The 12,677-nt window shown below is 30.9% G+C and overlaps 1 long non-coding RNA gene across 1 annotated transcript; it reads right to left on the reverse strand.

Moving 5' to 3' along the window:
- Positions 1-9,803: 9,803 nt before the first annotated feature.
- LOC141605306 (uncharacterized) lies at positions 9,804-11,313 on the reverse strand. Its single transcript, XR_012526318.1, has 3 exons — positions 11,252-11,313; positions 10,747-10,811; positions 9,804-10,043 (listed from the first exon to the last, which is right to left on the reverse strand). It is a non-coding gene; the product is annotated as an uncharacterized LOC141605306 (long non-coding RNA).
- Positions 11,314-12,677: the final 1,364 nt, after the last annotated feature.

Here is a 12,677-nt window from a genome sequence, read left to right on the forward strand (position 1 = left end):
ATTTAACCAACGAAATAGTGGGAAAACTAACATTCATCGTAATATATGAAAACTTTTAGCAAGTTTTAGCATTTATATAATGACCTCCACCCAATTATATAAATGATTCCAAGACTCAAATTCATACTAGCTCGATTGTGGGACAACGGTCCTTCTAAAACCTTTACTATTATAATTTGGTGGGTTAACTCGTATAACCGATTCTACACTTAGAACTCTCGGTCGATGAAATTACATTAAGTTCATCTTTAGCCCGAACCTATTGGGACAACGGTCCCTCTAATACTTTCGTTGAGATCAACCAAATTTCGAAATGTAATAACATTTTATTACTCCACTTACCCAACGTTAAAAGAAAGCACCCCGGTATAATATTTCAATACCTATTGTACCCCTAATGAAATTGGGATTCATGAGTTCCTACTATTTGGTAAGGCTATGTCTCACTTTTTAGAAATGTGAAGGTCTTGTCAATCCCCTATAGACTAAAAGAATAACATTCCTCCAAATATTCCCGCTCAGTTTTCCCGCCCAAGTATTTCACATACTAAATTAAATTTACTTGCTATATATATAAATACCCAATATACCAGCTACTTTATTTCACAATATTTATATCCTAATTATTCTATGCCATAAATAACTATTTTCTTATTTTTTACACAAATGCAATCTCCTCTTAAATAAGGAAACAAATATTTATTTTATTAAATTATTATCACCTTTTCATTAAATAATCTTTTAATCATTATAATAATCTTTATAAACTCTAAATTAAAATAAAACAAAATGGTATAAATATAAAAATTATAAATTCGTAAATCTTTAATTAGTGCTATTATTATATATAGAGAGAATGCTTAACACGTACTTAATTTGAATAAAAAATTATAAAGTGATATTATTAGTTTCATGAAAAAAATTCATCAAAGTTATTTTCATTTGAATACCCATTTCATGACTTCAGTTAGTTCTCTTTATTAGTATTCCATCAAGTTCAATATTTTTTTGCTAATATTATAACAAAATGGGTGAAATATGAAAAATTATTGACGTCTCCATTAGAAAGCTATAAATAATATATTAAAAAGTAACGACTCTATATATACCGCGCATGCATGCGCGGGATCTATACTAGTTTATCATCTAACTCTTTTAAGTGAACAAAATTAGTGATCTATCGATAATTATAATTGACAAGGTCGATGATTCGATATAAAAAGATATGCATGTGATGTTATGGCTATTTGGCATGCATGCAAACATATAAAATAGAACATGTAAAGAAAAGCAATTTCCTAGTATGGCCTTTCCTAAAATAGAAAATCTAATAATCTATTACATATTCGGAAACCAACTCCTTTGGTCCCTTGAACTTCATGTGATACGCCTCTCAAGGAAACACTGTCTTGATCGAAACTCCTTTCCGAATGGCTCCTTCTTTAGGAAGCTCTGAAATTACAAAAATAATAAAATACATAGCTATTCCTATTATACATTTGTAATAAATATTTAAATATATTAAATTACAAAACGGTGATGCGAAATCACAATAAAATTACAACCAAATCGATATTCCCTTATATTACGGGTAATACCAATTAAAAACTAAGGTCATATTAAGACAAAATACACGATTCAAAATTTCATAAATGTAAATGACATACATCTATAAAATATAGAGCGTTATATATGTATTCAACATGCAAAAATGAATGTGCCAAATCGCGTTACTAGATTATATCGTATATCGCTTTGTTTTATGGAAATGCGTGACTTTTAACTCATTAAAATCACCAAAATAATACTTAAATCAAATTTAAGCCCAAGTTAATTACCCTAACTTTATTAGGACTCAAATATTAGTCTACACTAAGATTTGACAATAATCTAACTTGGTATAACATTATTGCTCATTATAATTTTAATACACTTAACAATTAAGAAATAATTCCCAATAAATCATAAAAATTTGAAAAAATTCAAAATAAAATTTTTGTATATTCTGGAATATGACCAAGAACCCAAAAAATCAATAAAAACTGCTCACAAATAATTTTTAATTTATTTCATGAATAAATAGCATAAAACATAATTTTTATAACATAATTCCAAAATAATCATTAAATTATGAAAAAATTCGAAATCAAAATTTTGAACATACTATAATAATTTCTAGATCCTGTAAAAATATAAATCCAACCAAAAAATTTCAAATTTAATTTTATGACTAATAAAGTTGCCTTTTATCGATTTTAACACATAAAAATCAATAAACACACAAAATTAACAAAATTAATTTTTCCATTTCACATCTGATGTTCTAAATATGTGTGCAACTTTTGGAAAATGTTTCATGCCATAAATTTTATTTTAGCTATTTTTAGCTTATATAATCTCGATTTAATTCAATTTTAACCATTAAAATCATAAATCATGAAAAATTAATCACATTAATCTCAAATGTTGCATACAATAATTAAAATATGCATGTGAGATCATATTAAAATTCCGTGGCCAGAAACATTATATAACTATTTGTAGTTATTAAATAACCATTTTACTCAATAAAATGTTATTATTATCCAATAAATTATAAAAGTGAGCAATAAAATTCCATAAATCATCTAAAATGACCTAAATTATTTTAGGACCAAAATATATACATGAATGGAAAATTTTCGTGCATATACTATATAAACACAAAATTTTCGGTTTTTATTTTAGTCATCTAATAACTCGTAAAAAACTCAAAAAATGATTTGCATGCAACAACAAAGCTCTGATACCAATTTTTGGGTTCTTTAACCCCTAATTAGACTCCTCTAATTAGTTTCTAAATTATCACTAATTTAGAATAATAGATCTAGTTACATGCAATATGTAAATAAATGAAATAAGGAGAAAAACAGTTTTACCCTTACAAAAGGTGGACCGAATTTTGGGCACAAGGTAGGACACCTTCCTAACCTTGTTCTTGAGCGCAATAACATTAGGATGATCCTCCAAAAAACCAAAGTTCCATATTAGAAACTCTCCTCTTTGTTACACCCAAGACTTACCCTTAACACTAATAATATTATTAACTAGATAATATTACTAGACATTCTCTCAGGAGAGTCGGGTTTGACTCCTACAATAAGCAATTTTTTACACTAATATCTCTCCTAATATCTCATTCTCTAATTCCGAACTCCATTTCCCTCGAAGGCTCGTTTATAATTTTTTTGTATAATCTTTATATTGTAATATTATTATTTTAAATTATATTTTATTTAGATATTTATATAAGTATGTTATAATATAATAATTTTTAATATTTTATAATTTTATTTGTTTTTAAAAAATATTTATATTTAGTTAGATTTAAAAGGTGAGAAAGTGAAAAATATAATGACAAAACGAGCTCGATTCGAGTTCGAGCCGAACTGGAGCTTCAATTTTTTAGGCTCGACGAGCTTGAGCCAAAAAAAATGCTTAATGAAAGGTCTTAACTACCTAGGATTTGAGGCACCGTCATTCCCGTCAACAACCACGTCAATTATCGCGAAAACATTTTTTTTTTGTATTTACAAATTGAAAGTGTAGTTCTTATTGACAACAAAAAAACGAATTGTTTATAAAAAAAATTCTATGTTGTTATTGTGCTCACGGCTTCACGCTAATTTCGCTACTCCAAATTTTCAATCCTGGCTCCGCCCCAGCTGAGAGATGTACTTATACTTTACCACTAGACCATGTACATTCTGATGCTACCGTAGAAAGGTATTATTTATTTATCCTTTGACACATATCAGCGATATATGGAGTAGCAAAATTTCGTCTTCTTAGTCAAATTTTTGGGATTTGGGGTAACGGCTGCTACCCCATGCTACTAGGTAGCTACGCCTCTGTTACTAGTAACCATAAACATTAAATCTAATATTCATTTTACTACTACCATAGTAATTTTGATGTAAATATTAGAGTTCTAGAACAAAATTTTAACATAAAAGCAAGTTTTATGTATGAGATCTAGAGAAAGGTGTTTTTCACAAAAACATAAGAATTAGAATGATAAAAATGAGAATTAATTCTCATCTTTATGGGAGGGGGCCGGTTTTATGTTCTCCAAAAAGAGGCATGCTCATACTTTTTGTCTTATCAAAACAATAACTAGGTATCTAGGCTTCTAAGGTAATGATGATGTCTAGTGCATAAATAAGAACACCCATTATTTCCCTTAACCACCCAATATTTCGGCCCCCATAAGAAAATGGTCTTCCATTTTACAAAAATGTCTTTTGTCATATGTAATGTGTGACATGTGACACATAACATGTCACTAGTCATATAAATGCATATTTAACTAATTAAATATCATTATATATCAAATAAATTACATTTAACAAATTAACAAGTAATTCACAATTACATGTATATAAAATGGGTCACATTAAGTCTAGTTAATATAATATACAACATTTTGCAATTATGATTAACTAATTACTCTTATCTCAAATATTTCATAAACATTAATCAATTTTAGTAATATAACATATTAATTACTAAATTGAATCTTATTTAATCAAATTACAATAAGATATATAACTCTCACTTATTGATAAAAATTTGTTCAATTTAAGGATTTAGTTAATCTGTATCGACATACAATTAATTAACTTATCAGTAAAGGGAATTGTCCTATAGGTGTGACCTTAAGGGATCAGCTGATCACCACCGTCAAACGACAGTAACGTCAAACTCTAGTCAGCCAATCGTTACCGATTAATGTTGATCAGTTGACAATATATTGAATCATCCCTTTTGTATTCTTGTTATGAGATTTAATATGTGATCGCACTATTGTTGAGGACACATACTCCAACAGATCGTCGATCGTTTGACTAAGTCGGCCCACTTCATTCCGATGAAGGATACTTGGACTAAGATATAGCTAGCTTTGGGTTACAGAAAGCATGTGGTTCGGTTACATGGTGTACCAAAGGACATGAGTAAGCATCCATATGTAAAGACATGAGTAAGCATCCATATTACCAAACCGAGTATGGAAACCCTAATTTTTAGCAATCCTCCAATTAGCACAAGGAAGCACATTAACCCTCCTCTAGAAGCCACATCCTACAATTAATTAAGAAATTCGTATCACAAACATGTCCTACAGTAATATAATACATCTAATTAGTTATCATTACTATCTAATTACTCAAACCTTAATTAATATACCCAAATGACAAAACCCCCAATTACTCTCAAATTCTAGGGTTACTATAAAGAATAAGAGAAGAAAAAGGATGAACAAACCTACACAGGTAAGAAAATAAGGAAGTATGGAGCTCGAGCACAAAACCTTCACAAGATAGGGTGAATTTCAATGGACAAGGTTTGAAGGGTATTTAGAGAGGTTTTGTGGTGGAGAAGGAGTTGGTAGGTGTTTAGGGTTGTAAAAATGAAGAAGAAAGCTGAAAAGTAGTATTTATATCAAGGCCTAATAACACGGTGCCCAACACGCGGAAACGAGGTCTGAACATGTACACTCGGTCGAGTGTACGAAGGCACTCGGTCATCGAGTGACACACAAGCATGGACTTGGTTTAAGCCCAGAGGGCACTCGGTCCACTCACTCGGTCGAGTGAGTGCCACTCGGTCGAGTACTCGGTCGGGTGCACTGCTAAGAAATTAGGGGTATTATATAAGGTGTATTTGATGGCAACATAAAAGGTGATGAGGTTGATGATGACTTGAATAATCTTGATAACATATTGGTTGATGATGAAGAAGAAGAGGAGGAGGATGTTGTAGGAACTACCGCTTCTGTTAATGATTTTAATTGGATTCATGAATTGGATGACAAACACATGAGTAGTTGAAAAACTTGGGAAAATTTAGCTAGACATGAAGAAGGTGGGGAGTTTGCGGTGGATTAAAGATTTTCAAATAAGGTGACGGCGGTTGAAGTAGGGACAAAGTACTGTTTATAAAGAAACCAAACCTACCAATTTGTCAAATCTAAATCTAACACTATAACTTTCAAGTGTGGAAGAACACCTTCACCTTGTACTTGGAGGTAATTAAGAGTTTTTTTTTTTTTAAAAAAAAAAGGTGTACATGGAGGCGTTTCAAATTGTGACATATGATGGTTCTCATCTACCCTCTTGTGTTAGTGACAATGTGCCTAGTGACCATATCAATTTAAAATGTGGGTTTATAAGTAATGCAATTAAGAATCTTGTTCAAGCTAATTGGGGTACGAAAGTTTCGCTTATTGTTGAGTTCATGGAAGATAGATATAATCACACAAGCAATATCATATACCAAAGCATGGAATGCAAAATAAAGAGCTAATGCAAATATATTTGGAGATTGAGATAAATCATATGAAGTGCTCCCTCATCTCATGCAAGCATTGAAAGCAACCAGTCCCGGTACAATGTACCAATTTTCAAATATCCCTACACAAAATCCAAATGTTCAAATATTTAGGAGGTTGTTTTGGGCTTTTGAACCCTCAATCCAAGGTTTTGCACATTGTCGCCCAATTATAACCATTGATGGAACTCATTTGTTTGAAAATAAGGGCACTATTTTAACTGCGATGGCTGTTGATGCAAATAATCAAATTTATCCCCTTGCTTTTGCCGTTGTTGAAAGTGAAAATACTGACAGTTGGCCATGATTCATGCACTACTACATTTAGCCTCATTGACATCGCCACGATGACATCTTTTATAGTTGATACGATGTAAATATTTGTAAATAGCATCGGTTCATACAAAAACCAATGTTAATTGTTTACAGCTAGTATAGATCCCGTGCTACAGCACAGTATTTTTAGAGGGTTGTGTTAGATAAGGTTGTAATTAAAATGTTGTCGTTAACTTACTTTTACATTTAATAAATCTACTATTTATTAACTCATTTTTACAAAATGGAGTGAAATGTATTTATTAATGATTTTGTTTTGTAAACTTCTCAATTTATTTTAATGATTTTTATTTTCATGAATCTAATAATATCAATTATATTTTTGGTTTATAGATAGAAAGTATACGTTAAATCATTTTCTAGCACATATTAGCAATTTGTATTTAAACTTTTATTTTATGCTAATTAAAAATTTGTTTTAATTGATATAAAGTTATATTTTAATCCCCCTAGTACTAAGAGAATAAAAATACTCTTAATTTTCCCTCCAAAAAGCATCTAGCTAAATAAGGTAATAAGTAAAATTTTCTTCATTACCTTATTATCTTTTCAATGAATATATTCTTATAAATAAACTCTAATTTTTGAAATAAATTCATAATATTATGATTTTTTTTCATTAAAATAAAATAAAATTGATATTAAATTATAAATTATAAGTTGTTAAATTTTTCAATAATAAAATACTGTAGAGAATATATAACTCGACACATTATTATTATTAGTTTCGTGACAAAAAATAAATGCATTAAAAAAATCACAACTTAAATAATTTTTTTTATTAGTTTTCTGTTTTCAACTTTTTTGTTTCATATAAAAATACAATGGAGTGAACTGATAAATATTAATGAGGTGCAAATTTAAAAAGTATAAATCCTCTCATATACTAAGAGAAAACTTCTTTAAAGTTTCTCCTCCAAAGTGCGCAACTTTATATATGGAAATAAATTAGATTTTCATTTATTAAACTAATTTTTCATTTAAAATAATCTATACATATAAATTATATCTCCTAAGTCCTAATATTAAGTTCGTGACGAAAAAAGAATTTATTAAAATAATTTGAGGTAGTTAAAATATTTTCATAAAAAACACAATTCGTGGAATTATTCAATTCTTTTGATTAATTTTAATATTAATTATTTTTCATAAAAATTCGTGAGATATAAATCTAAAATCTACAACTAATACAGTAAAAATTAAAAGGCCTATATTTATCGCGCATTTGCGCGGGATCTACACTAGTGAAAAGTTAATAGTTTAATGTTCATTTGTTTCCTTATCTAAGTAAATGAAGTTTGGATGAAAAATTTTTCTTATTTAAGTCAATGGAGATAGGAAACAAACCTTTTGAGAATCTTATACTCCGTATATGGTAAATAATATGACTATAAATACTGTAATTTTGTTTGTGTACAAATTATAATATATGCATAAAGTATTTATGATATAGAATAATTAGGAGATAATATTGTGTCTTATGCGCAAAACTTAGACGGAAAAATTCTAGCTTTGTTAATCTCAGTACGTTGGGGATTCCTAATTTACATTGGTTATCTAAACAAAATGATGTAAAAAAAAATATCATTAACATCCGTTTTAGCAATAACCGATGTAAGGTGTTCTCATAGACTGGAAAAGATCAATAGACCTAGCCTCTCTCTTCACACGAGAAACGACCTTTCACTTTCTTGCATAACTGGGTACTCTCATCCTCCCCCCTTCATTCTTCAACCTGCCACAATATCAAAAAACGACAAGATCAATCGCCATCACCAACCTCAACCACCATTGATACCGCCTTATATCTGCACTCTACCCTCATCCTCGCACTACAATATGTTAATTGCACCATTTCACCACCATTGTTGCTCCCTTCGACAGCGACGAGTTGAAGCCACCATTGTATTAATTCATGTCTCTTTTTTTCTCCTTTTTAATCGATTATATTGAGCTCCACCGTCCACCACCTACCAGTACTTAGCTTTCATCTCTCCTATTATCAGTAAGTTTGCCTCTTCCATCTAATTTAATCCCAAATTTATTTGTTCTTAATGCCGTTTTTTCATTATTTCGAACTGGAATATTGTTAGTACGAGTAACTACTCGCATTAAGTAGTCTTTAGAAACAAACTTAGATTTAAATATGTATGTTATTGAATTAGGGTTTATGATTAAATTGGGCATTTTGGTATAAATTAGTTATATTGGGATTTATTTTTCGGCCGTCTCTTAAATTCACAAATATTCAAACCCTAATTTAGTTTCATATTTATTTTTTTTTTACAATTTGGAAGTTAGATTGAGATAGTTCTACATTGGTACCTTTACAGGTTTGAAATGGCACGGTTCTATTGTACGGAGTATCAGGTATTGGTATACTACCCACCTGTACTTTATACATTTTAGTTTGTGATTAAATCTGGTGTTTTAGTTACTTCTCTCTAATCGCCGATCCTATACGATTTTTTCTGATATAAAACTGTTTAAAGCGGGTTTAGTAAAACTTCCAACACAATTAAAGTATGCGGAAATAAAGTTAAGTTCATACAAACATCACTAGTAGAAAAACTCTCATTGACATCGGCTATTTTACCCCATTTACATCGCTTTTGTGGCGATGTTTCTGGGGGCGACGTATTTAGTATTTTTACCTTAACATCGTTTTTAGAACGATGTAAATAGTATACAATAACATCGGTTATAAGTGAAAACCGATGTTAATTGTGTTTTAATTAAATCGATTTTGGTCTAAAACCGATGTAAATAGTATATTATTAACATCGGTTATAAGTGAAAAGCGATGTTAATAGTGTCTCAATTACATCGATTTTGGTCTAAAACTGATGTAATGTAAATGACAATCTTATACTACACGATTCTACATCGGTTTTGGTCTCAATTACATCGGTTTTGGTCTCAATTACATCGGTTTTGGTCTGAAACTGATGTAGTATGAAACTAATGTAGTATGTTTCAGGTTCGCAAATGACGATTTACTCATAACCTATTTGTGAATTTTTACACTATTAGGGACCTGCAAAATGAATCAATATACAAACAGTAACCCTGCATCTCATTCCTTCCAACAATTCAAACAGAACTATATATTTATTATACCAAAAAAATATCATAGCGTATACAATTCCGTCGCATTCATGCATAAAGTAGTCTAAGACACTATACTACACGCTTCTACGATGCAAAATGTGTATTTTCAATTACAAATTCTAGAAATCTAAACCATACATACTCTAGACGTTCTTTCAACAATAAAGCGACTAAAGCTCTCGAACATCGTTCATTTGTCCAATTGTCATTTGCGAACCTGAACCACACTACATAAAAGAACAAGGATTAGGAAGAGATACACACTTAGAAAATACGAACAATATCTATACATAAAAATTCTATACGAACAATATCTATACATAAAAATTCAAATAGTTCGAGACAATAGATCAATATACCTTTACTATGTCGTCCGATCTGATGATGCGTAACGTACGGTAATATCATACATGCACTTCATAACATAATAACCGCACTCATAACTCTGGGGTGTTGAGGGCACTACATTTATACAAAATTAAGAGTAAGCAAGCAGTCGACAAGGGCAATAACAGTATACAAGAAAAAGTTCCTATATTCATATGAAGCGCGAGTACCATACTACAAATTACTATTGAGACACATATATATCTTACGAGTACAATTTGTGTTGTGAGAGTGAGAAATAGATAAGCTATTATTTTATTTTCACTCATTTGAATAGTTAGTTATCTACTTATCTTCACATTTGTAATTATGAATTGAGATCTTATTACCCTCGGTCTGTAAAAGGAGAACAAATAAAATCTCTCACTACAAACTTTCCGAACAATAAGATTAAAACTGATCAACAACTTAAGGTGTCAGTTTTAACCTTGTGAATCACACTATACACATTGAGCATTATAGAATAGTAGTTTGATTATCTTAAACCTGATCTTTAGAAGAAAATGATAAACGCATGAGATAAAAAAAGGTGTCAGCTTTAACCTTGTGTAAACCAAATGCAGTTATTAGTAACCTAGCATCACTAACTTAGAAGTCCTTGATATACCCTGCAAATAAGTAACATACCACCTCGTTTAGAACAATTATGGGACCAAACTTCTGTTGCTAACGAGAGAATAAAAAACAAAAATCATTCATGGTCCTGGATCAATGATTAAAATACACAAAGTTTCAAGTTTGTGTACGACCGTGAACTAAAAATGCAGGGAATTTGTCTAGTATTAAAGTTTGTCATATTTCCAAACTAGCTTGGTTAGTACTTAGTACCATGACGACAATCTTCGAGCAACTCCGACTTCCACCATGGGTCATAAAATAAAAATGCAGGGAATTTGTCTAGTATTCAATTAACCATATCAAACAAAGGATGATGTGATGTGTTACTTCGACAGTACACCTTAACAAAGTGTGCCACCTAGCACTTGCATCCAAGTTGGATAACATAGATATTCGGTTAAGATACAAGGACGAATAGAAGGAAACTCACAAAGTTACGAGTTCGACTGGTACCAAGAACCACCAGATTGATCATATTACCAATCAAGTAGGGTGAAGAGCATATAAAAGAGGACAAAGATCATCTCCCTTATATTAATAGGGTGAATATCACCATAACCGGTAGTTGAAAGCTTGGTGATGGACCAATACATTGTTGTGACATACAAGTGCCCTAGATTCGCGGTACGGAAATCTGCTATTTGAAGCGCTTCAATGTCTTTGTCGGGTCTGGATATGGGCTGCCAGAGTGCCATGTAGTAGTAAAAGAAGCAAGCACAATGAACCGCAAATAGGGTCACCTACATTCACATAATAATCAAGCTCAGTTTGTAACATTTCCGCAGTAAACTCTTTATCTAAAAATTTGAAAAGAACAAATGGCTCAAAAACTCGAGTACTCACAAACACAAGATATTAAATCAGATATACAAACCGTGGTATATAATAATCTCATTAGTAAGATTAGTCCATTAACAATTAGCGTGATTACCACAATCCTTAAACATATACGGAGCATAATATATTTTTCTTTTTAACAGATAATTAAAAATACTCCGTAAATTTAAACGCTAGAGTTAAATACGTATGTAAACATTATTGTTATGTCACAGACCTTGCGATTAAAAACGCAGCTGAACTAGATGTCACAGACTTGGTGTTTGAAAATTGAAAGGTAAATTTCACCACAACACCATGTACTAGCACATAAAGATACGTAGGTGCTTCATTCTGTAATATCACATCTTCTTTGGGTGGATAGTACTCCGCCTTAATTTCAAAAACCTTATTGGAAAAAAAATTCATAGCATTTCAGGATCCCTTTAACGTGGTTCATGTTCATAGCAAGGTTTACCGGACAAAAGGAGGAACAAATTTAATATGAGAGAGGTCGTATAGATTACGCCAGTTCCTGAACAAATCTATTAGAGAACAGATAACTCTTACGAAGTTATGAGTGATTCAAACTACGAGGGTATAAATAAGATACCCTCAACAAAACACACCCTATAACAAAAGATGGAATTTATCAATTTGGTTGTCTAAACTTAATATTGGAATTTATCAATTTCATTGAAAATATCTGCCAGCCTGTCCCTGGAGCACTATAGTTTTACTCCATACAAGCGTCTTCAACTAAGGCACTAGATGCAACCGTCTTCAACTAAGGCACTAGGTGCAACCACCTTGATGCGCTATTTTTTCCTGGGCATTATTATTGCCAGGGAAAAGCCAAGAGTGCTAATATATACAAGTATGTTGCATAATAGAAAATTAAAAACCTAGAATAGAAAATTTACCTAAGAATCCCAAATCAGTTTGAGTTGAAAATAGAAAAAGAGAAATTAGCAAACAAGTGACCAAATGCACATACTTGTCACAGCTTTAGAAACTTTTTACAGTTGCGGAGTTGATTA

This window comes from Silene latifolia, chromosome 10 (genome assembly GCF_048544455.1).
Source record: "Silene latifolia isolate original U9 population chromosome 10, ASM4854445v1, whole genome shotgun sequence".
NCBI lineage: Eukaryota > Viridiplantae > Streptophyta > Magnoliopsida > Caryophyllales > Caryophyllaceae > Silene > Silene latifolia.